The 25,923-nt window shown below is 40.4% G+C and overlaps 2 long non-coding RNA genes across 2 annotated transcripts in view; one reads left to right on the top strand and one right to left on the bottom strand.

Moving 5' to 3' along the window:
- LOC142827897 (uncharacterized) overlaps nucleotides 1-25,923 on the bottom strand; it is a 52,258-nt gene that overhangs the window by 8,480 nt on the left and 17,855 nt on the right. The window lies entirely within an intron of this gene.
- On the top strand, nucleotides 355-24,497 carry LOC142827896 (uncharacterized). Its single transcript, XR_012902693.1, has 3 exons — nucleotides 355-461; nucleotides 920-1,021; nucleotides 20,152-24,497. It is a non-coding gene; the product is annotated as an uncharacterized LOC142827896 (long non-coding RNA).

The following is a 25,923-nucleotide window of genomic DNA, read 5'->3' as shown; positions in this document are numbered from 1 at the left end:
GACTGATTATGGTATTGAACTTGATTTACAAATATCTAGTGTGAGGCTGCAATATGTAGATTTTCCAACTTTGGGCCAGTGCTGTAGACACACTCTCTCCCCTCCAAATTAGATTACCTTACATTAAATGAGGTGGGATGTTTCTGACAGCATTTCCTGATTTAATTTTATAATGTTGACCAGCCCCACAGCAAGGCACAGTGCATCCTAATTGGATTACTGCATGATGGGAGATATGACAGTCTCTGATTGGATATTGTGGTATCATAGCCAGAATGCCAGACACAACAGAGAGAAATTAATTATTAACAGTACTGCTATCTTTCTAACTTGACTTTGCTCTCAGTGAAGGATCTCATTCCTCATTTGTTTTGGAAAGAACAAATTGCTTGTGCTTCTTCATCTTCAATCTTCCTTCTAACAGAAATGTGTAATCACAGATCCATCCATTCCTTGAGCAGGCAAGTCCTGTGGGTTTGTTTAAAATGTAAATATCTCTGATGTGGTTGTGATGGACAAAGAATCAGGCTAAGATTCTTACAGTTTGATCTGACAGATATACTTTAAACTGATCATATTCAAGGAGGTGGGCTGTTGAGAGATTATACATTCATATTCAAGTTAATCAATACACATTCTGTTCTGTAATTAAAGTTAAGAAGTACAAATGTTTTTATTGCTGTTTTCCAGGTGACAGCTGTTAGCCCTTCAAGACCCACAATAATAACTTTCAAATCTCCAAATATCTTTAGAATATTTAGAAGCTCAAGGATATAACTAATCAATTGAAGGTTTTGGTATCTTGAAATTCCAATATCTGGTGTTGAATTTTTTTCTTAGTGGTCTATATTGTTTCTGTTTTATATCTCATATAGTCACATAATTCTTGACTTGCTGAAGACTGTTTTAACTATAACAGGCTGAGGCAACTAAAAAAGTTAAGTGAGAGAATGAAGTATGAGGAGAAAGAATTGCAAGAGGAGCATAAAATGAGCATGTGTATTTGATGACATAGCCGAAGGTAAGATAGTGATGAAGCTATTTGGTTTGTTATTATTTATGTACTGTCAAAGCTCAGAATGCCACTTTACAGGCACATAAAAAAGGGCTTAAAATATAAAAGAAAGTGACCAAGGCTATGTCTACAGTGCATCCTTATTTTGAAATAACTCATGCTATTTTGAAACAACAGTGTGCATGTCTACATTCGTGTACATGTAGAATTTGGTGGGAATTTTTTTTCTCATAGTGAAAAAATATTTGAGATTTAAAAAAAAAACTTTGAAAAAGTTTGCAAATCAATAAATAGCCATTAGTTGTTGCTCATTTGTTGTTTTTTAAGTTTATCAAAACAAAGTTTTGGATGGTCACAAGTACCCTTTGGGTAGGTCTAGCCAGCAGCATTATTTTGGAATAACTGATATTATTCTGAAATAACAAAGAGCATGTCTACACTACAAGCCTTTATTTCAAAATAATGTCAGGCTGGAGGACTTCTTACTCTGATTCATGATAACCCTCATTTCATGAGGAGTAAGGGAAGTTGAAGGAAGAGTGTTCTTCCTTTGACTTTCTGCTATGTAGACAACGCCTAATTCCAAGTTAAGCTCTTTCAATTTCAAAAGGTATGCAATTGAGGTAGCTGAAGATGCGTAACTTAATTTGACTTTAACCCTGCTGTGTAGACATACTCTTTGTGACTCACTTTTTCACCAAAAAAACAAAGTGAAAAAAATCCAATATGGAAACAACTTTTAATTATTACTGATTGCCTACAGTTAGTTAGTATTCTAAACAGATATTTAAGAGCCTAAATAAGTGATTTGATTTTCAAAAATGCGGAGTGTAGCATCCTTTGAAGTTAGTGAGAGTTGGCAAAAATGTGTTATATCCATTTTTACAAAAAACCCTGACATTTCAACACATTCACTAAAATTTCCATTTTGTCAGCCACCTCTTTTGCTCAGTAATCTTAATTTGACTTATTTAAATTACTACTAAGGTCTAACTTTTAGCACTTTTTAAAAACACATTGATTATTTTATACATTAATTTGTATATGTATGCAATGGATGATTATTAATGGCACACTTTACAAAGAAAAAGAGCTTCAGGGAGAGAATTTGAATAAACTGTATTGTCTTAAGAACTGGTAGTACAGTGCATAATTAGAGGTTGCTGTGGCATATTGTTTTTGTTCTTTTCAAAGTTTGACAGGAAATAAGAAAGGGAAAGAATATAATAATAAAAATGCTAATAATAAAGATATTGCTTGCTTGTCAAATCATTGCACTTCTTTCTCTCAAAGTAAAATCTGAAATGTTGAAATACTGCCCTTTTCATAAGTCTATGCTGCATAAAATCAGAAGGAGAAGGGAAAAATATATCAACTATTCAAAAGCTGCTAAGACCATATGGTATGTCCACACTACAGCGTTAATTAGAGTTAACTTAATTCAAAATAGTTAATTTGAATTAAGCTAATTCGAATGAACACATCTACACACAAAACCTATTTCAAAATAGCGTTTTGCTATTTCGAAATAGCACGTCCACACTGAGTGGACCGTGAACTGAAGTTAAGGCTGGCCAGAACCAGTGCTGGCAGGGCATCAGGTTAGGACTTAGTGTGTGGGGCTGCTGCCTGAGGCTAACTGAGCTCCGTGCTTAAAGGGACCCTAACCCCATCCCGGACAGACAGTTCTCAAGGTTCCCCACTTGCTTGTCTACCTCGATGAGGGACAGCAAAGCAGTCCTGTCTTGGAGTGCCCTGAGTGCCCGCACTCAGGACACCACAGCACTCAGCCACATGGAGCCAGAGCTGCCCCTGGGCATGCCGGTGCATCTCGTGGGGTCATTGCCAGCAGCCCGGCTGCACTAGCTGCAGGCTGCCATCCAGGGGTCTATAGATCCAGGAGCTCTGGGACTCTGGGTCCATCAATCCTGGGGCTGTCAGGATCCAGGAGGCCCTGCAGGAGAGTGTCCACCCTGAGGAGCCCTCAGAGCCACCCCAGTCTTCCCCACTGGGGGCTTGTGCCCCATTCCTCCCTCATGTCCTTCCACTTAGCCCTCCTTAGCCCCCCTTCCTGATGTCAAATAAAAGACACGTATGTTCAAAAATAGAAACTGGGTTTATTGAACAAAACTGGGGGGAGGGAGGAGATGAACCTCTGGGGAGACTGGGAAAAGGAGGTGGGAGAGGGGAAGAGAGACGGTGGAAGAGGGGAGGGAGAAACCTGGGAGGAGGGAGCTGGAAGGAGGAAGCAAGGGGAAGAAGGGGGAGGGGAAGCTCAGGGCCCAGCGTTGGGGGTCTCGCCAGACCAACTTGATTTTCATGCACACCTGCTCCTGGGTTTGCATGTGGCCTTTGGTGGCCAGGCTGGCAGCTATCCTGCCATAGATGGCGGCATTCCTCTGTCTAGTGCGGAGATTGTGGACATTGGGGGAATTCCTCCCAAACCTGAATAAGATCCTTGATCTCCACTCTGGACCAGGAAGGCACCCACCTTCTCCAGCCCCTGTCAGGCTCCTGGGAGCTGGCCAACTGCTCCTGGGGAGCTGTGGCGGGCTGGCTGCCAGTGGTTTGCTGGCTCATGTTTTGGGGGCACTGGGTCAGGGGCCCCAGTGGCCACTGCTGGCTCTGGGCTGGCAGGCTTGGAGCTGGAAGAGGCACTGTGGCCAGAGTCTACCCTGTTAATGTCTCCGGGACTGGGGGAGAGGAGAGTAAGTTTTCTTGGTTGTCCCCAGAGTGGCCACCAGGGCTCCCTGGGAAGGGCTGGAGGTCCCCTATTTCGAATTTGGCGTTACTCCTCATAGAATGATGTTTACCCAATTCGAATTAAGCGCTCCACTATTTTGAATTAATTTCAAAATAGCAGTTTGCATGTATAGACGCTATTAAAGTTAATTAAAAATAACAGCTGTTAATTTGAATTAACTTTGCAGTGTAGACATACCCATATCTATTTAAAATATATACTCAAAAACTCACCTTATTTTTAGTCAAATAATGAAAGCAAGCATTTAAGTTAAAATACATGTACCTAGGACAGACTTGCTGCATATATTAAGAAAACCAGTCATCTGCTGGTGAGTGGGATTTCTCAAAGTAATATTTGAAATCTCTTAGCACAGAGATAGGATATAGATCCCTTCTATTTTTCTGAAAAGTCAGCTCCTAGGTTGCCAGAATCCTTGATTTAGCTACAAGCCACTAGGCTCATAAGTGAATAGTTCTTCATAAACTAATTAAAATCAGAACATTTAGCTTGGACTTCATGAGAAAAAACTTTAGAAGCAGATGTGAAATTTGCAAATGCTTTTCACTGCTGTTGCAACTTATGACATGTAGACACCTCTGTATTTGAGAGCTTGAGACTTGATCTGTTCCTTGGTTTTTGCTGAGTATTTGCTGTGGGACCTTGGGCAAGGCACATATGTTGCTCTTCCACCTGTAGAGGATAGCAAACCTCCCAAAACTTGGGGAGGAGGAAGGAAAAGAGGTACTGATGGACGTGGTTGATGATGAACCCCTGCTTCCCAGGATCTCATCCTGAAGAGATTTCTAGGACAACTCAGTGCAGTTCTGTGGTTTGTAGAGCAGTGGTTCATAGAAGTATGGCTCATTGAGGAGGTGGAGACAGGAAACTATATAGTGGCATAATGTCCTGATCTACATAGCTCTTAGTAGATCCTCAGATTCAGGGGTTACACCTGATGTCATTTCCACAAGGAGGCTCAAGTAAATGCCCCCACCAGGAGAAAATTCTGCCAGACAGCTCATGGATTTTTCAGTCCCTTATCTGAGAAAAATAGAGAGAAAATAAATTGCCCTGGAAACTTTTTGTCCCTGTGTGCCCATCTGCCAAATAGGCACTTCTATGGTAACTCACAGGAGTGTTATGAGGCTATGCTGAAAGTTTTTAATACACATTGAGATCTTTGGATGGAAGATGCAATACAAGGGGTTGATCAAATGCTCAATTAAACCAACCAGCATCTTTTCAGTGATTTCAATGGATGTTGAACAGGCTCTAAGTACAAAATATTGTTTTGCATTTTTTGCATTTCAGCTACTTGTGTGTTTACTTCTTTGCACAGAAGATTTTCCATTAAAAAGAGAAACGACGGCAATAGAAAAAAAAAGGCAAAATATATGAGGAATGCTAACTTCTGTATAAGAAATGGATGTTTTAATTATTCACTGTGTTAAATAACATCCCTTTAATGTCTAACATTTATTTTGAATGGTTGCATCTAATTACTATCTAACAAAAGAGCCTAGCAATGCTATAGCTTGCAGCACAAGGGATTTATTAAGACAGTTTCCATCAATTATTAGTACATTTCCGATTTGTTTTGTATGAAAGTATAATTAGAGAGAAATATAGCAGAGTGGAAAACAGCTTCATTTTGTCAGAATTGTATACAAACACTGCATGATAGATAGAGGACAATGCAGACAAGGTATTAAGAAAAAAAGAGGCAATGCATTTAGCTAACCAAATAACCTGATGTACAAGAGAATTCAGCTGAAAACAGAGAGAGCTGATTGAGTAACTCAGTTATATATGACCCTGTTAAAGATGATCAGAGTGAACCCCTGAAATAAATGTCAGTATGATCCAGAATACTCCCAAGGGATATCAGAGCTAAGACAAGTGACAATCTAGTATATGACTTTGTCTGACAGAACTGATGTTTCTCTAGCAATAGCTAGAGATAATATCACCCAGGACACAGAAGACATTTTCAGAGAACCATGTAAAAGTGCATTTAGACAGACAGGCTAGTATAATCACTTCTTTTTTAAAGCTTTAAAAATGGATAATAATAAAAAAGAGACAAAGCTATTCTCTACTTATAAGAAAGAGAGAAGGGCAAACTGATAAAGAAGACGATAAGAGATAGTGACTACAGAAGATTATACCCTGCTCTGTAACAAACTGTAGTAAGAAGACAAGAGCTATATACACAGAGATCCAAGTATAGAAAAACCTGGAGAACTGAAACAAAATCATTATAAGTTTTATGGTCATAGTTATGGTCAAGACAGTTAAGACAATATAGACCTATCTCCTCTATAGTGTCTTCATGGCAAGTCAAAAAACAATTGAAACATTAGAACTGGACATTATTGAATATATGATAATTTCCTGGGATGAACAATATTTCAAAAATATTCCCATATTTGTGATATAAGGTTATCATGGTAGGTCTCAAAGTCATACAAGGAAAAAGAATCTTAATTTTACTTTATATAACACCCAAATTCTCTGTCACATCTTATGCTTATCCTAGCAATATTGCACATTGGAATTTTCCTATTTGTGATATTTTTAACAGATCAAAATCATTCACAGAATATATTAAATAGGATTCTGATATATAAATGGTCCTTAATCAAAAGTCCATATCTTACTTTAGCTCCAACAAAAAGGTAAGAGCCTATATCAAGATTTGGGTGGTTAAACGCTAGGAACCTCAAGTTAAGGCTTGTCATTGCTATTGTGGTAAATCAGCCTCTCTGCAATTGATGCAGCTGTGTCGATTTAGTGGATCTGGTTAAGGTGCAGTAAGTCAATAATGTGTGTTTTCCCCTCAGTGTAAATAATCCACTTCAACAAGAGGCAGAAGCTATGTTAATTGGGCAGTGTCTTCCACCAGCATAACATGGTGCACATAGCGCATTAAGTTGAAGTAAGTTATGACACTTGGGGGGGCAGAATTTTTAAGCCTGACTAATGTAACTTACATCAATTTAGCAGTAATGTAGTAGAGAAGGCTTGAGAAATTCTGTTCCATGGAATATTTTACTTCTGTAATAAAAGTGTGAAATGATAAAATGTCCTATATTTTGCCTATATAGTTCCCTATAAATAGTACATATTCTGTTTCTAGAGTGACTGGGCTCGTCTACATTGGCCCCTTTTCCGGAAGGGGCATGGTAATTTTTGAAATCGCAATAGGGAAATGCGCGGGGGATTTAAATATCCCCCGCGGCATTTAAATAAAAATGTCCGCCGCTTTTTTCCGGCTTTTAGAAAAGCCGGAAAAGAGCGTCTACACTGGCCCCCGATCCTTTGAAGTAGGAATAAGATCTTCCAGAAAAGGGCGCTTTTTCCGGAGGATCGGGGCCAGTGTAGACGCTCTTTTCCGGCTTTTCTAAAAGCCGGAAAAAAGCGGCGGACATTTTTATTTAAATGCCGCGGGGGATATTTAAATCCCCCGCGCATTTCCCTATTGCGATTTCAAAAATTACCATGCCCCTTCCGGAAAAGGGGCCGATGTAGACGTAGCCACTGTGTTACAGTGAGCCTGTGTAAAAAACATAAGGAGTATCTGAATGCACACAGTGGGGGTGTGTCTAGACTACATGCCTCCTTCGACGGAGGCATGTAGATTAGCCAGATCGGAAGAGGGAAATGAAGCCGCGATTAAAATAATCGCGGCTTCATTTAAATTTAAATGGCTGCCCCGATCTGCCGATCAGCTGTTTGTCGGCAGATCGGGGGAGTCTGGACGCGATGCCCCGACAAAGAAGCCTTTCTTCATCGACACAGGTAAGCCTCGTGAAACCAGGTTTACCTGTGTCGATGAAGAAAGGCTTCTTTGTCGGGGCATCGCGTCCAGACTCCCCCGATCTGCCGACAAACAGCTGATCGGCAGATCGGGGCAGCCATTTAAATTTAAATGAAGCCGCGATTATTTTAATCGCGGCTTCATTTCCCTCTTCCGATCTGGCTAATCTACATGCCTCCGTCGAAGGAGGCATGTAGTCTAGACACACCCTGGTAGATTACCACAGGGCTCAATGGGGCCTGTGCCCAGAGGCCCCAGCCAGCTTAGGCTCCTGGAAAAGTCTCCTTCTCCGTGGCCCCACGGCTGAAGGAACTCTTGCCGCAGAAAGGGGGAAGCAGGAGCAGGGCCATGGGGAAAGGGCCATGGGGAGGGGCCATGAGCAGAACAAGGGTGAGCCAGTTGGGGAAGGGGTAGAGCCATGGAGGAGTCACAGGTAAAAGGAGCACAACAGGGATGAAGCTGCAGATGACATAGAGCTATGGTTCCAGCACTGGGGTCCCCTCACTTTCTCTACCCCAAGACCCCAGGAGATCTTGAGAAGACTCTTTATATCTAAAGTATACATGGATCACATTTTCTAACATGACTTTGGATATCTCAATACTTTATGAAAGGTCAAAACTGTTCTAGGGTATACACACCTTGCATTGAAAAGGATGGAGTTAAAAATCTGCTCCGGGTCTAGATAGTCCCACCTTATCAACACGCATGGGCTGAGAGAAGAACTTAAAAAGGAAGCAGAGTAGCTCTGTTGGAGCAATCCATGGAGGAGAAGGAACACGCGCTCCGGAGTTCTTGTTGCCTGAAGCCTGATGTCTGGCTATAGTGATTTAGTCAAGCTCATGAAGGATGAACTAGACCCTCTCTGAAGGTTTGTGACTAAGACGTGATGACTTCACTTCATTGGCTGGGAAGAGATGGGACTGATAGGAAGCGATTCAGGAAAGCCCCTGTAATATCTCAAGTTGGCCACACCCAAAAAAATCAGCATTATTTAGATATATCAAGTAGCTTAATCACTGCAATATATAAGTGCGATGTGTAGGCTTATTGATAAGAAAACTATGTTAAAGCAAGATGACTGAATAGCACTCTTTTGTGCTAGGCACCATACACCACCTGATATGTAAATGTCCCCTATTTTAAATGTTATGACAATATTTAGATTTTCAGGATGTGGGAGGAAAATTTCAGCATCTCGATAAGTTAAATTGTTTGGGCTTTGGTCAGGGTGATGGTCAGGACAAGCTTAACTATTACTGGTATGGCTAGGCAAAGTGGTTTTGGATAAAACAAGAACCAAACCAAACCTCTCCTGAGATTAAAAATATTTGATAACTTTTAACTCACTATTTCACGTGGCTCTGTATTCCCTTGCTCTGAACAAGATGGAAAGCAAATGGAAGGCTGAAATTATGCAGACTATAAAGATAAATGTTATAGAGGACACATTGTGTTAAAAACGCTAATGAATCATGGTTAAATGGTCACAATATATTGCTACTGTGCTAGTAAAACAGATGTATTATAATCATAAGGCTCCCAAAAATTCAACCATCCTTTGAGCTAAATCAAATCTAAGTTTTTAGTGAGGTTTGCCTAATGAACCCCATATGACCACATTTTCCTTTCTTAGCTTTATAGGCACCCTTATGTAACTTAATGAGTGACAATGTTTGAGTGGTGCCTTTCAGTGCTCAACTCTGTATTTAAGTATGCTATCCCTGTAGTGCAGTGGTCTCAAACCTTTTTACACCCAAGATCACTTTTTAAGTCTCAGAACAGGCGAAGATCTACTGCCCCGCCCCTTCCTTGAAGCCCCGCCTACATTACATGAGGAAATCTAATGTAAATGTACTGCGCATGTGCGCAGTTCAGAGAGGGCTCAAGAGCTACTCTTAGAGCCCCTGAGATCTACCGGTAGATTGCGATCTACTGGTTGGTGTCTACGGCTGTAGTGTGTTGTCTCTACCAACTGGTTCATATAGCAACTCATCTGGCCACAGAAATGGTACAACTATCTCCAAAACACTGACTTTCCAAAACACTCATCATATGCTGATGAACTTTAGTTCTGCTACTTAACCTTATTTTATCTAGGTTGAGACTATTCTCACCCTCATTAAAGGGACATTAGATACTACTGTCATAACTAAACACAGTATCGGGGGGTAGCTATGTTAGTCTGAATCTGCAAAAATGACAAGTCCTGTGGCACCTTACAGACTAACAGATGTATTGGAGCATAAACTTTCATGGGCAAAGGCCCACTTCGTCAGATGCATGTCATGACTAAACACAAGTGCTCAAAATATAAATCCAAAACTAGTAATTAATTTATTCTACATGATAGCTGTCATCCTCTCTCATCTGTCTTACTTCAACACCTGGCTTTCCTGTTTCATCTCATCTAAAATATTCATTTACATCCTGGGGGAATACAACCTCCCCTTTGAGATTTAGAATTAAATGTCCCTTACCTTGCAAGACTGTTTTGAAGTCTTTTGCTAGGTACCTTTTTCCAATGCTCAGCTCAAGTGTTAAGTATGAAGAGTGGTATTGAGCCATTCAGTGCAAGCTTCATAAACTATGCATTTAACCCTCCATACTTTGGGCAGTAGACTCTGGTATCTTTGGCTCAATGCATGTTTACAAGAAGTGTAGGAAAAATAAGACAAAGCTTGTGCAGACCCCTCCATGTGTGCAGACTGATTTTTGAAGGCTCACAATTCAGCCGACTGAAAAAGCAGTATTCATGGGAATGCTCAAAAAGCAGTTCACCTCAGTAAGGCCTTTCCTCTCTCTTCCCTTATAAAATATCAGCTTTTAGTCAGCCATTTTAAGATCTAGCACTATTTTAAAAAGTAAGTCACAAAAATATTCTTAATAAAGGATGTGTATTTCTTACACTTGAAATTCAGCACTCTTTTCTCTTCAAGTTTCCAAAACAATTTACTTGTTGACACACATGAGACCTGTATATTTTAGTCCAGTGGGGGATGATTTGTTATGAGAACTTTAAGGGACTTAGAATGGAAATAACTGAGCAACTTTAATAGCATTCAGGTTATAATTATTTTATTAGTGCCCCTTATACATCTTATATGCAGTCATTGTATAAAAATACTTGGAGGCAACTAACATGAATTGGAGGAATGTGAGCAGTTTGTTACATACCACTTGATATTTAGAGTCACTACTTTGAGAAATCAGGATAATAACTGTGTAAACTAGCATCATCAGTAATTCCCTTTGGAGCACATAGGGCTATGGATAGTTTGCCACAGATGCTATGTAATAAAAGGTAGTGATATTAAGTAGCTTGGCAAAGAATGGGTCTCTCTAAAATAGCAGACTTGTGTTGTTTCATAAAGGCTCAATTTATCTCCAGGGCTACGTCTACACTGGCCCCTTTTCCGGAAGGGGCATGCTAATTTTTCAGATCGTAATAGGAAAATCCGCGGGGGATTTAAATATCCCCCGCGGCATTTAAATAAAGATGTCCGCCGCTTTTTTCCGGCTTTTAGAAAAGCCGGAAAAGAGCGTCTACGCTGGCCCAGATCCTCCGGAAAAAAAGCTACTTTGGAGTAGGAATAAGATCCTCCGGAAAAGGGCTTTTTTTCCGGAGGATCGGGGCCAGCGTAGACGCTCTTTTCCGGCTTTTCTAAAAGCTGGAAAAAAGCGGCGGACATCTTTATTTAAATGCCGCGGGGGATATTTAAATCCCCCGTGGATTTCCCTATTACAACCTGTGAAATTAACATGCCCCTTCCGGAAAAGGGGCCAATGTAGACGAGCCCCAGATGTCTTATTTAAAGAAAAAAATGCTTTACATGAAATATGATTGAACTTTTAGTGTCATAGCAAGGGCATGTTAGACTGGGAAACTCAGTTTGCAGAAAGCTATGCCTACTAAAAAGCTCTAGAAAGAGTTTCTGTTTTGTCTGTTTTCTTTTTGCACAGATAAAAATTTGCCAGCCAACAGAATTTTAAATATCTATTTCAAGAGTAAAGATTTCTTGAATACTTGTTATTTTTTACATTGCAATGGGTAGAAGTAAGGCGTCTTGAGTCTCAAAAAATCATATAGCTCAGCTTCCTGAAGTATCATGATGACATAGAATGATGAGAACTTTATTTGATTCAATAAGTATATACCCTAAGGGGAACTACTGCTGAAAAAAAGGGAATCTCAGACTGGGAGACAGTGCTAATCTTAATCTTTCTTTAGCTAAAAAGAGAATACTATATTATACTTAAACCTTTGGGGGAAATAGATACTAAAAGAGTCACTTTGTAGAAAGGTTAGACGGAGCGGCAAGAACTTGCTCAGAAAATCATGCAAAAAAATCCTTGTTGTTGAATATATATATATATATATAAAAAAAGCGTGCAGATGACATCTCAGGGATTTTTGTAAAATGTAAGACAGTTCTCAGGCGGAAGACTGTCCCTAACCGCAAAGAGATGTTTTCACTGTGAAAATGATAAACTGTGTTGTCAACTCTCATGACTTATTGCTAGTCTGGCAACATTTGGCATTTTTTTTCTTAGAGCCACAGCATCCATGAGAATCTCAGTTTTCATTTTTATACCCCTCCCCCCCCCCCTAATTCTAACTCATAGTTTCAGATAAAAGCTGCAAGGCATGAAAAGTGCACCCTAAAGGCTCAGAAGACAAAGCAAAAAGCAATATATATCTTAGAACATTTGAGCTGGGGGTAGGAACAGCAAATGCAAATTGCAGGCTGTCCTTTATTAGTGTCTTAGATTAATCACAATCAGATTTCAGATTAGGAAACAGCACAGAAATAGCCTCAATCTCAGAGATATTGATGGACAAGTGGCTTTTGCCAAGAAAAACAAACAACCATGCCTATTGATGCTCAGACCTTTCTGCAGCCTTTGACATGGCTGATCGTGCAGTTCTGATACTCTGGTAATACTCAACAGTCCACTTCCACCAATACATCCTTTGTCATGATGTGAAAAGAGTCATTGCAATGCAGCAAAGCCTTGAACAATGCTTGTAAGAAAATGAAAATACTTTGAGGAACTTGGCTATGCGTTCCCAGCATGGATCAAGGGTATCAAACCCCAGGTAATTGTGTAGAGTTGGTGTTTTAAAGGCCTCACTGTTCCTGGCTATATTGTATATTTATATAGCTCTAACTTAAAATAAATAAAATAAGAACTTTTATCAGTCATTTCAATCACAGTACAACAGGTTTTCTATATAATGTTCAACTGGTACAAAGTCTAATAAATGCTTAGTTTGTTATATAGCATAATGATGACAGAAGGGCTGCAGTTTAATAGGGCTCCATCTTTTTTCAAAGAGCACTTTTAAGGGAAATGTTATAGTAGCATTCAGTTGTTTCCAAGATCAGAAAAGCTAGAATCAAATACCTGTGATCTTTCAACAAAAATAGCTTCTCATGTTGACTCTAACTATATTAGACAGTTTAAGTGGTTGAATACTTAGGAATGAGTCATCCCATTAGTATTAAAATCATCCAGTCCCATTCAGTAAATAGATTAAAGAAATCTCTCATCACCTTTCTCTAACTAATAAATGAGGTGAGCTTTTGCTCACATAATTTTCTCATTAATTCAAATTAGGGCCCTTTAACAACTTCAAGCTTGATCGGGTTTTAATCTTAACAGGTGAGATTTTCAGTCATTGTCCCATAAGAAACTTCATTTAGAAAAATCCCTTAGTCATCTACCCCCTGAAATTAATCTAAAAAAATGGGGGATAGGGGAATACGGGAAGAAAGAGCATGTTTCACGCAGGGTGTGTGAGAATGCAGAGGACAGTTTTGGGGTATTCCAGAGATGTGCATGGGAAAGAAAAAAAGGAACTTTCTCCTCAGACAAGTAATCCCTTCCTTGCTATCCTCCCAGTTTGACTCTATGAAGTTTATGGCTGTCACAAGGAACAGGGTGATCTAGGGAAAGAAGGAAGGTGTCAACAGTTCATAAATTGCTATGGAAGGTCCTTTGGATGACTCCTCATTCCACGAGGAGAAACGGTAGTTCGAACTAGGAAGCCTAGTTCGAACTACCTAGTTCGTGCCGCGTGTAGCCGCGCGGCACGGAGTCCGCACTAGCGGATATTTAAAAATGGCGGCACCCGGCAAGATGCAAATGAAGCCTGGGAAATTCAAATCCCGGGCTTCATTTGCAACTCCGGTTGCCTACATTACCACCCTAGTTTGAACTAGGGTGGTAGTGTAGACATACCCTAACTTGTTTTCTTCTCATTGGGAAGGGACTTATGGACTGCTGCCACATTAATGTTTTTTCATGATAAATGGCAAGCCTGGCATCCTACTGAAGTCTTTTCAGGGCTCTACCCCTCTATTTGGGACAATGAGAGGGAATTAGAGTCATCTTTGCTCACTCCTAGGAACACATGAACCAAGTAACCACAGGTGTTGAATATCGACAATATTAATTAGTTTGGGCAACAGCTGGAGAATATATGGTCTTCTAGACATTTAGCCATAACTGAGAAGATTGATGGGAATTCTGGTACATCCTCCTAACTAGGCAGCTTTGATCCCCAATACTGTCTGGACACACTCCTCTGCCACCAACCACAAGTGAGAAAATATATTTCCTTTATAGTTCTCTGGGTGATATCAAGGGATGCAGAAAGTGGAAATCTTTAGGTAGGACATAAGAGTGAAGGCTCAAGTTAAGAGAACCTGAATATTATTATTGACGGTCATAGGAAATAAGGTTTCATTTTACAGTTTTCCATCTGACAAAATCCACCATAATTGACATCTTGTGATCATTCTCCTGATACTCAAACAAAGAGCTTAAAATTAAGTTTCCCTCACATCTCTAAAGGTAAAATACAGTAGGAACCACTCACTCACCACAATTCTATTATAAAGGTTTTGATAAACAGATCTTCCTACAATATAGCGTAAAAGCAAAGATCAATAAGGGTATGTCTACACTACAATCACAGGTGTGATTTGCAGCTCATGTGAACATACCCATGTTAGCTTTGTAGGTGGCATGCTAAAAATAGCAGTGAAATGCATACATGAGCATGACCTAGCAACATGAGTATGTACCCAGGGTTTGGGTACAGTTTGTACAGCCTATGCTGAAGCCCTCACCGCTGCATTTTAACCGTGCTAATAAGATTAAGCTTGCACTGATAGGTCTTTATGAGCTCCATTCACTATCAATTGCAACAGAAATATACATTAGAATAATGCTTGAATGCAAGTTATAATACATCTCTTCTTCCTCCTTGATGTCAATGACCATCCACAGAACTAGATTGGTAATATAATTTCAGCTTGTCTTGCTCCTGTGATTGTTTTCCTCTTTTTTTTCTTTAAGTAGGTTTGAGACACATGCAATAAAGATGATGTTCATCCATATGTTATCTTCTGGCTCTACTAGGGTATGTCTACACTACCCTCCTAGTTCGAACTAGGAGGGTAATGTATGCATACCGCACTTGCTAATGAAGCCCGGGATTTGAATTTCCCGGGCTTCATTAGCATAAGCGGGGAGCCGCCATTTTTAAATCCCCGCTGCTTCGAACCCCGTGTAGCGCGGCTACACGGGGCTCGAACTAGGTAGTTCGGACTAGGGTGCCTATTCCGAACTACCGTTACTCCTCGTTTCAGGAGTAACGGTAGTTCGGAATAGGACCCTAGTCTGAACTACCTAGTTCGAGCCCCGTGTAGCCGCGCTACACGGGGTTCGAAGCAGCGGGGATTTAAAAATGGCGGCTCCCCGCTTATGCTAATGAAGCCCGGGAAATTCAAATCCCGGGCTTCATTAGCAAGTGCGGTATGCATACATTACCCTGCTAGTTCGAACTAGCGGGGTAGTGTAGACATACCCCCAGTAACGTGTTCTTCTGAAGATTTCCCTTGAATGCCACCTAAAAGATTTAGCTGGTCCAGAATGCAGCTATCTGCCTCATACATGAAGAGAGACATTAACATATTGCTTTCTCTAGCCTAACCGTTCTCAAACATTAGCAACCCAAGAACACCCATTTTGATTTTTCATGGACCCCAAGCTGGCTTCTAATTTTTCCCTGGGGTGCTCAACCTCTGGTTAGCTCCAGGACCTGCCCCCAACCTCACCACTTTCCCCAAGGTACCACCCAGACCCATCTTTTTCTCCCTCTCACCCTGAGTGCACTTGATCCCCACCTTCCCAGCACCTCCTGCACACTGCTGAACAGCTGTTCTGCAGCATGCAGGAGGCGCTAAAAGGGAGGGTATGCATCGATCAGTGGGCCAGAGGCCCTGGATATGACTTGTAGACCTCCTGGAGTACCCTTGTGGCCCCCAGTCTGGGGAGCCAGTGCTCTAGCCTACAGGTTCAATTCCATGTAATATACCATAGTATCTAAAGACCTCAACCTTTGTTGTGGTAACTCTCACAACACTCTTATGACATAGGGAAGTACTGTTATCTTCACTGTACAGATGGGGAACTGGGACACAGAGAGCCTAATGGCATGTCTATCCTAAGAAATTATTTTGAAATAATAACTCTGGAAATAACTATTTCAAAATAGCGTGCCAACACTACAGGAAAGCCTTGAAATTACTCTGAGGCAGGCTCCCTTAATGTGGATGCACTACCTCAACTTAGAACCCCAGGAAGCACTGAGGAGTAATTATTTTGAATGACTCTGGGGAGTCGTTATTTTAACATAGCCGCAGTGGAACATCCACACTACCGCTATTTCAAAATAACTATTTCAAATTCTGTGTTATTCCCAGGGCTTGACAAATCACTGAATCTACTCATCCGGAGCAAGTAGATTTCAGCCAGTTACCCTGTTCACCGGCAGTGCGCGTATGCGCAATGTGGGTCTTGTGCATGCACAGTGTGGGGCTGGCAAGTAGGTTTTGCTGCCGTTTGTCAAGCCCTGGTTATTCCTCATGGAAAGCAGGAGTTATTATTTTGAAATAATTAGACCCTTATTTCAAAATAACAGGCTTGGTAGTGTGGATGCTCCACTTGTTATTTCAACCAGGGCTAAGTGAGTTGTCCAAGATTACATAATCAGTTTGTAGCATTGCAAATAATTAAACCTGGGTCTCCCCTATTCCAGGCTAGCACTCCAGGCATTATATTTTCCATCTTTCTTCTGTAGGATGATTTGTAGAACCCTGAATGGCATGGAGTATAATTGGATGAGAAATCCCAAAGTATTATACAAGTCAATAAGTTGCTCCTTATTCCATTAGTACACAGATAACAGTGCTAAATGGGGTCTTTGACCTCACCTTGTTTTACCTTTGGCCAAATTCTTTCCTTGAGTGCCTCCATGAGCTACTTACTGATTGCAGTTAAAACCCAAGAGTAATATCACCGTATTTGAATGTATTGTATTTATAATCACAGTACATTTAAACACTAATATCATACAGCAGTGTGCGGTTTTTGGATATAAGCATAAGTGGTCATTGTGACAGGAAGAGCTAACTGGTAGTATGGCCTTGTGGTTAGGTACTTGACTGACAATTCTCCCCAGTGTCTCTCATCCCCTATCAGTGATCACACCAGCTGTGGTCTCCTTTTCATGTGGGGGGTGATTCAGTCTTTTGCCTAGGTTATCAATTGAGTTCAAACTCTATTCTAGGGTAGAGGGAAGAGGTATCTGGGGGTAATAGAATCCAACAAAATATCAAAAGGCTAATGTCCTCCATCATCTGTGGGTTGTGTGTTTTTGCAATGTCTTTATCCCTTTTACCTTTACTGGGGAAGAGGTTTGTGGCCCCCCTCCCCTCCTCCCTATTGGCTCTCGCTCCCCACTAGGCTCCAACCCAGAGCCCTGCAGAAGGCAGCAATATCAAACACCTAGTTCTGTTTCTAAGCTGCCTCCGCAGGTCACCTCCTAGTCCAGTGCACAGTCAGAAAGCATTACAAATGATCCCCAGACAATGGAGTGAAGGGTTTCCCATTGCCTAGTAAAGTCCAGCCCCTGTTCTGAGAGAGCTGCTGTTTGCAGACCTCTCTCCTGCAGATAGGATGCCAGCAGGTCGGTTACTGATAAGCTCCTAATATAGATCAGGCCTCTCACCTAGTCTGCCCCTTTCTGAACTGTCTGGTGCTCTTTTTAAGCTCCTTCTAGTGGAGCAGGCTCTACAGGTGCAGCAGGGCATAGCTACCTGGGCCTAGAACTGCTCCTTAACACTTTATGTCCCATTGAGAGTTTTATAAGCTCCATCACAGACATATTGATGAAACAAAAGAATGACCCTCAAGACTATATAAAGAAAACAGGAAGTATGGAGTTAGTGGCGAATGGTAAACTGCTGTTATTAGGGTGTTACTCCAAATGCAATCTGCTATTTATTTAACATTTGCAAGAAATTCTTACTCTTTCTCTGCATAAAGATTTTCAGTATTTTCTTCTTTCTCTACATCTATAGACAAAAGGATAGATAGAACAGGGGGAGGGACAAAGACACCAGAGCAATATCAGGAAAACCAGTTCTCTCTCCCAGGAGCCCAGACAGTAACTGTGGTGCTTCCTGACAGAGTCAAGCAGCAGGAGCCAGCTAATGAGGCAAGTCATCCGTTATCATTGCAGTGCTTAGCCTGATTTAGTTATCTGAATCAAAATGACAGATTCAGGAGGAAGGCTCCTGGGAACTTGACTGAAAATGTTATGTTGATGTAACCATGCATTGATCAGTCTAATGGACTGCCTCTTGGTTTCCATGCCAACAATGAAAAGAAACAAAAAACGGGGGTTAAGGGGCATGCTTTAGGAAAACTGATATTGAGCAAGATATTTTCTTTATAAACAGCATTAGTTAAACATTGAAACAAGCTTCATGCCCTGAACAACTCAGGGCTCTTAAACATACAGGAGATTTTATAATGGAATTTCAACTTGTCAGGAACAATTTTCCTCTTTCCCTTTAGGATTACTTATAACTTTAGCTTCTGAGCTACAGCCTGTCACTGGTTGCTTATTAACTTTATTCCAATGTGAAAAGGAGGAAACAGTTTAACTGTTTCAATGCTGATTGCCAGTTCAAAATGTCAGGAATAGTTTTGTGTTTACAGTCAGTTCAACATGCTATGCATTATGCATGATGTTAAAATATTCGATTAAAAAGAAAAAAGTACATACTAGGAGGGAATGTAAAGAACTGACAAGTTGCTTTGTCTGGAAGCTTCGTGTATGACTAGGTTGTTTTAGTGTAAAAAAAACCAAACAAGCAAACATGTAGATATGATTTTTTGCTACATGATACTTTTACAGTAGATTTCAGTAAGGGAAGCATAACAACAAAATAAAACCATACATATAGAATATAATCACACACTGTATAAACTTTGTTCATTGTTTTATGTAAGAGCAAGGAAATGGACTATGAGTTGATTTCAACACACCCATACACCTAACATCTACAACTACTCTCTTCAAAACACAAAGGACAAACACCTCAATACTGTCAGTGATTATATATTCAACTATAGCTGAAACCATATATGAAGTAGCTTTGGATACAAGATAGACAAATCATCCCTCTAAAGCACTTTTACTGGTTTGTGGAACTGGAATTTTATAAGATTTTTAGCAAATGAAGTTTAATGCCTATATAGATTTTTCCCCCTTGCACACAACCTATGTTGTATCTTCACCTTTAAGTGATCAGAACAAAAACTATGTGATGAAATGAAAATCTTTACATTTAGCATGCCCTGAGGAAGATACTTATGTCCATTTTGCTTTCTCCTTGAAGCTCTGACACACACCAAAGTTGACCCCTGAAAACTACTGAACCAAATCAGCTGTGAAGAACTTCATCAGTAAATTAGAATAATAATTGGAAACTACTTAACCCTTTATGAGATGCCCCAAAAATTGCAATAATTTTTTAAAATTACCCCTTACAGAGAGAAAATGAAGGCAGCTATAAAAATAATGAATGGAAAAAAGAGGAAGATGGTTTTTATTCATTATTAGGTAGGATAGAAAATAGATAAGGCAAGCAAAAGGACAGTAAGGCTACATCTACACTCAAAAAGCCCTTCTTGCGCAAGAGCCATTCTGTCTGAAAATAAGCAGCTTAACGGCTCTTAAGCAAGAGGGGGGTTTTGTGCAAGAAGGAGCAGTGTAGACTACTCCTTCTTGTGCAAAATACCCTTGCCCAAAAATGGCAGCTCATTAAGTATGCAAATGAGGCACAACGATATTCATCCACGTACCTCATTTGCATATGTTCTTGCACAAGACTGGCCAGTGTAGACATAGCCTACATGAAATCTATGGCCAGCAGAGTTAAGAAAAATAAGAAGGTGTTGGTTTTTTAAAACTACATTAGGAACAAAAAGAATTCTGAAATTGGTATTGGTGTCTTACTAGATCAAATGGTAGAATTATCAATAATGCAAATAGTAGAATTGTCAATAATGCAGAAATTGCAGACATGTTCAATAAATATTTTGGTTGTAGATTTGGGGAAAATATAGGGGAATTAATCACTGGAAAAATACAAAGTCATATAATGTTATGATGATGATAATCTTTCCTTTTCTTTGGAATTTCAGGATTTTCAAATGATAGCAGCTACTAAAATTGGAAATTTTAAAATTAGCTGGTCCTGATAACTTTCTTCCAAAAGTTTTAAAAGATCTGGCTGAGAGCTTGCTGGAACATTAATGATTGTGAGTTTTAGTGCATCAAGGAGGTTCCAGAAGACTGCAAGAAAGCTACAATAATATTTTAAAAGGGTAAACAGAATGACCTGGATAACTATAGACCTGCCAGTTGAACATCGATCCTGAGCAAGATAATAGAGTGGCTGACATGGGATACAATTAATAAAGAATTTAAGGAGGGTACTAAAATTAATGTTAATCAACATTGATTTATGGAAAACAGATCCTGTCAAGTTAACTTGTAATTTCACCAACAAAATTATGAAGGGCGTTTTTATAAATATTGATTAAGAGTTGCTGGAATATACTTAGACTTCTGTAAGTGTTTGACTTGTTACTGCATGGCATTTTGATTAAACTTCAACAATGATGTAAAATTAACATGGCTCATTTTCAATGGATTAAAAGCTAGCTAACTGATAGGCCTTAAAATGTGACTGCAAACAGGGAATCATCACCACATGCTTCTATTGCTAGTTTGAACCTGCAGGGATCAGTTCTTGGCCAACTGATATTTAATTTTTTTTCAATGACCTGAAAGAAAAAAAAAAATGTGTAGAAAACACAAAAACTTTGAATGGTCAATAAAGAACCAGGCAGATCACTGATACAGAGAGATCTGGATCATTTGGAAAGCTGAGCACAAACATAGGATTCACCTTTTGAGGACGGGGAAGACCGTATTTGGATGCAGACTGGCTAACCTAGTGAGGAGGGCTTTAAACTAGGTTTGACGGGAGCAGGTGACCAAAGCCCACAGGTAAATGAAGAACATGGATACCTGGGAGATGGATTGGAAATGGGAGGGAGTGTGGACTACAATAGCAGAGATAAAGGAGGGACAAGGCAGAACTGGGAGGCAAGATCAAATCAATATCTTAGATGCCTACATACAAATGCAAGAAGTATAGGTAATAAGCAGGAAGAACTTGAAGTGCTAATAAATAAACACAACTATGACTTTGTTGGTATCACAGAGACTAGGTGGGATAATACACACGATTGGAATATTGGTATAGAAGGGTACAGTGTACTCAGGAAGGATAGGCAGGGGGAAAAGGGAGGAGGCGTTGCCTTATATATTCAAAATGCATACACTTGGACTGAAGTGGAGATGGACGTAGGAGACAGATGTGTTGAGAGTCTCTGGGTCAGGCTAATAGGGGTTAAAAAACAAGGGTGATGTCATGCTAGGGGTCTACTACAGGCCACCTACCTAGGTGGAAGAGGTGGATGAGGCTTTTTTTAAACAACGAACAAAATCATCCAAAGTGTAGGATTTGTTGGTAATAGGAGACTTCAACAATTCAGACATATGTTGGGAAACTAACACAGCAGGGCACAGACTATCCAATAAGTGCTTGCTCCGGCCATGAGGGCAATGGACTGGACTTGATGACCTCTCGAGTCCCTTCCAGTTCTAGTGTTCTATGATTCTGTTATTCTATGATTATGTGTTGTATACATTCATATTTAACCACATTAAATCTAGAAACAAAGAATGTAGGTCACACTTACATAGCGAAAGACACTGTTCTGAGCAGCAGTGATTCTGAAAAGGATTTGGACATGGAGGTAGATAATAAGTTGATCATGAGTTCTTGGTGAATGCTTCTGCTGATATTATCTTGCAGTGCATAAACAGGAAGATCTGGAGTAGCAACAAAGAGGTTGTTTGGCTGGTGAGACCACAGTTGAAAAGTTGTGTCCACAGTTCAAGAAGGATATTGATAAAGGGTTTAGAGAAGTGCCACAAAACTGACTAAGCATTGGAAAACATGCCTTTATGAGGTTAGACATAAAGAACTCCATATATTCAGCTTAACTAAAAGAAGGTTAAGGAGTGACTTGATTACATAAGTACCTATAAGGGAAACATATATTTGATAATAGGCTCTTTCATTCCACTGGGAAAGATATAACTTGAACTAATACCTGGAAGTTGAAACTAGATAAATTTAAACTGTATATAAGGTGTAAATTTTTAACAGTCAGGGTAATTAATCAGTGGAACAACCTACCCTGGGTTGTAGTAGATATTCTCCATGGCAATTTTAAAATCAAGATTGGATATTTTCCTATTATATATACTCTATACTCAAACTCCTGGCTGGAATACTGCCTCCAGTGGGATCGTTCTGACTGCATTTGAGCTGTATGAAAAGACAGTGACTTTTACTACATGGAATGTTTGCATCCTGATGGATAATAAAGATAATGTACAGCCAGCAAGAAGAACTGCTGTTATCACCAGGGAACTTGTGAGATACAATGGTGACATTGCTACCATGAGTGAGACAAGATATCTATATGAAGGTTAATTGAGAGAAGAAGCTAGAAGCTACATCTTTATATTTTTTTGGAGGGGGGAACGAAAATCTGTGAAGGACAGACAAATGCATTGTGTCTTTTGCTATTAGTAATAAGTTAGTCAATCAGCTTACAAATTTCCTGTAGGAATCAATGAACAGCTAATGACTCTTTGTCTTCAGCTCAGTAACAATCACTTTGCTTCTCTCTTCAGTGTGCTTGATTCTATCAAGGATATTAAAATACAATTATATAGAGGTCTTGACCAACATTCTCAAGCATTCTTCTCTGAGATCTTAATGCTAGAGTTGGGAGGAAGTCAAATCTCTGGAATGGCAGTATAAGAAAAGAAGGATTAGGAAAGGCTAACTCTTAAGCAAATGTGTAGAACATGGCCTCGTTATTGTGAACGTCCTCTTTGGATAATCTAAGAAGTACAAGACCACATGAAGATACCCTCTCTCCAAGCACTGGCACCTGACTATGTTATTGCTAGAGCTCTAGGTCGGAAGGATATCCACACCACAAAGGCAATACATGAAACCAGTGACTGTTGGACAGTCATGTTATATCAATCATGAATTTCCAGATCACCTCAAGTCATCCCAAGTAGGCAAAATCAGTACAAAAGAAATTCAATGCCAAGACTGAGCTTTAGGCTGATCATCATGACATGAGCAGCATTTTTCATGCACTAAGGACCTTTTACAGTTCACACTGCCTGTGAACCCACATCACTCTGAGCCCAGAATCGGTCAATATATTTTAAGAACGGCAAAGCCATCAAAGACATAGAAGGAATGTTTTGAGTTGCTCCTGAACTGTGAGTCAACTCTCTCTGGTGCTGCTATCAGTTCTATACCTCAATAACATGAAAGAGAATCTGTTGCTGCACCCCTGAAGAAGTAACACGAACCATTATGCAAACCAAGAATAACAAGGCAGCAGGGTCAGATGGCATACAGGCTGAAATCTACAAGTCTAGAAGTGAAGAACACACAAACTTTTTCTTCATATCTGATCTAATGAGAATTACAATTTTTAAGTAAAGAGACAAGTCAGAGTGCGGAAGCATTGCCCTGCTCTCTACAGCAGAGAAAATTCTTGCCCATCTCCTCTTAAACTGTTTTAGGTCATTGTAGCCAGACAGGAACCCCCCCCCTTGCAACATCCATCTTTGCTTGCCTAGAAGCATACAGGGCACACAGAGCAGTAAGATCAGCATAGTCTTTGAAGCCTTGACAGAAGGCCCAGATATGCTAGCTTACAGTGACCCTGGATGGCTGTAAACAGAGATACGCCAATTGTTGACCTCGAGGCTGAAAGAACTGCCTTGGCTGTCATCTATATTGATACGAACACACAGCCATCTGCGAGGGCAGGAATCTCCTGCCCAGTAAAGAATGTCCAGTACTCACAATTTAGTTATCTCTCTTGCAAGTGTAAATTAAGTTGAAACTCCCTTGTAAGAACTGGCGTCACAAAGACGGACCAACACAATTTGGCATCTTAGATAAGAAAGAGGATACGGGCCCCTATGGGTATAAAGATGGGTCCAGCAGCACACTTACTCTGAGCGTCAATCTACCGTCTATCTGCTGGTCGGGTTAGGTGATTGGCCTCCCGAGGTTCCACGGGGACTCCCACCTCGTATTCGTCTTTCCTAGGAATTGAGGGACTGGCCCTGGCTTGATACACTGGAGTCGAGAGGCACAGAAGGGGGTAAAAATTGTACCTGGATGTGTCCTTTGTCGTAAGTGTACACATAGACTTAGAGCTCTTTAAAGATTAAGCTGTCACTTGGTACCATTATTTCTATTTTCTATCTTTATTTTCTTTGTAACCATTTTTAAGATCTATATTTGCTAGCAGCTAAGAAATAGAGCAATAGCCATTGTAACCGTATGATTTATAAGCTTTTTTTTTTAATAAACCTGTAACTGTTTAAGCTTTAACCTGACTCCTTCAGTTGCTGTAACAGAACCAAGCACAATTTAAAAGAACTCCAGCCAATCATAAGGGACAGATACAGGCAGACTTGGGTATTTGTATCGTGTCGCTTCCAGGGGACAGATCCGTAGGGGCATCTCTCAGCCTTCCCTAGGCTGCCGGCTGTGAAAGGATCATGTATCCTAGCAGTCAAAGTCTGAGGTGTAATAAGCTCTCCCTGTAAACTCTGGAGCATCTGTCAGCCTGTTGAAGGGACCCTGGTCCTAGCGGTCAAAGACACAGATGTTAAACTTTTCAGGGTGTCTGTCAGCCTTCCCTAGGTTGCCCGCTGCGACAGGACCTTGTGTCCCAGCAGTTGAAGACTCGGGTGTAACACACACACACTGCTCTGACTATCGGCTGACAGTCATCCCATGAGACATCCTAATGATCTCCCAGGAAATTCATCTCAGGAACAAAATCACAACTTGTATAAGGCCTTCATCAATCTGACAAAGGCCTTTGACCCTGTCAATTGTGAGATCCTGTAGAAGGTCTTGGCCAGATTTGGCTGCCCTCCCAAATTTATTAAGATCGTAACACTTCTCCACTATCAAATAACGGCCATGGTTCACTGTAATGGCCTTGAGACAGAGCCTTTCATTATCAAAATCAGGGGTAAGCAAAGATGTGTTATTGCCCCAACCCTGTTTTCCATCTATTAAGTAGCTATTTCAGTCCTCGCTAATGATCACCTTCCCACTGGAGACAACATCCAATACAGAATGAATGGGCAGGTCTTTAATCTTTGACATCTATGCCCAAAGTTTAAAGGCTTCAGGGTGTTATTTACTGATCTTCAGTATACTGATGATGTTGTCAACCTCTCACACACACACAGAAAGTGACATTTAGACCATACTGGATTTCTTGCATAAGCTTACCAAAGCCTAGGACTCTCAGGCTACGACTACACTGCAGCCTTTGTCCACAGAGACGGAGCAAAAAACTCTTTGTGCAAGATCCTGTATACCTGCTTTTTGGAGGAATAAAGGTTCTTGCACAAAAGGATGGATTTTGATCAAAATGGGCCCATCTACTCTGTGTTTTTTGCTCAAAAACCTCTTCTACAAAGCGGATCAGAAGAGACTATGCAAATGAGAGCACGAGAAATGCTAATAAGCACTTCATTTGCATTGTCTCTGCCGACAAAGGCTGCAGTGTAGACATAGCCTTGCTCAATATTGAGATGACTAAAGTGCTCTATCAACCTGCTTCAGGCCCTACACATGACCACTACAAATCAACATTGAGGGTCAGACTTTGGAGACAGTTGGACACTTCTGCTACCATAGTTTTCAACTTTCCAAAAATACAAACATTGACAGTTAGGTCCGGCACCAAATCCACTGTGCACGTACG

Source organism: Pelodiscus sinensis, chromosome 3 (genome assembly GCF_049634645.1).
Source record: "Pelodiscus sinensis isolate JC-2024 chromosome 3, ASM4963464v1, whole genome shotgun sequence".
Lineage (NCBI taxonomy): Eukaryota > Metazoa > Chordata > Testudines > Trionychidae > Pelodiscus > Pelodiscus sinensis.
This window is presented reverse-complemented; position numbering and strand designations above follow the sequence as displayed.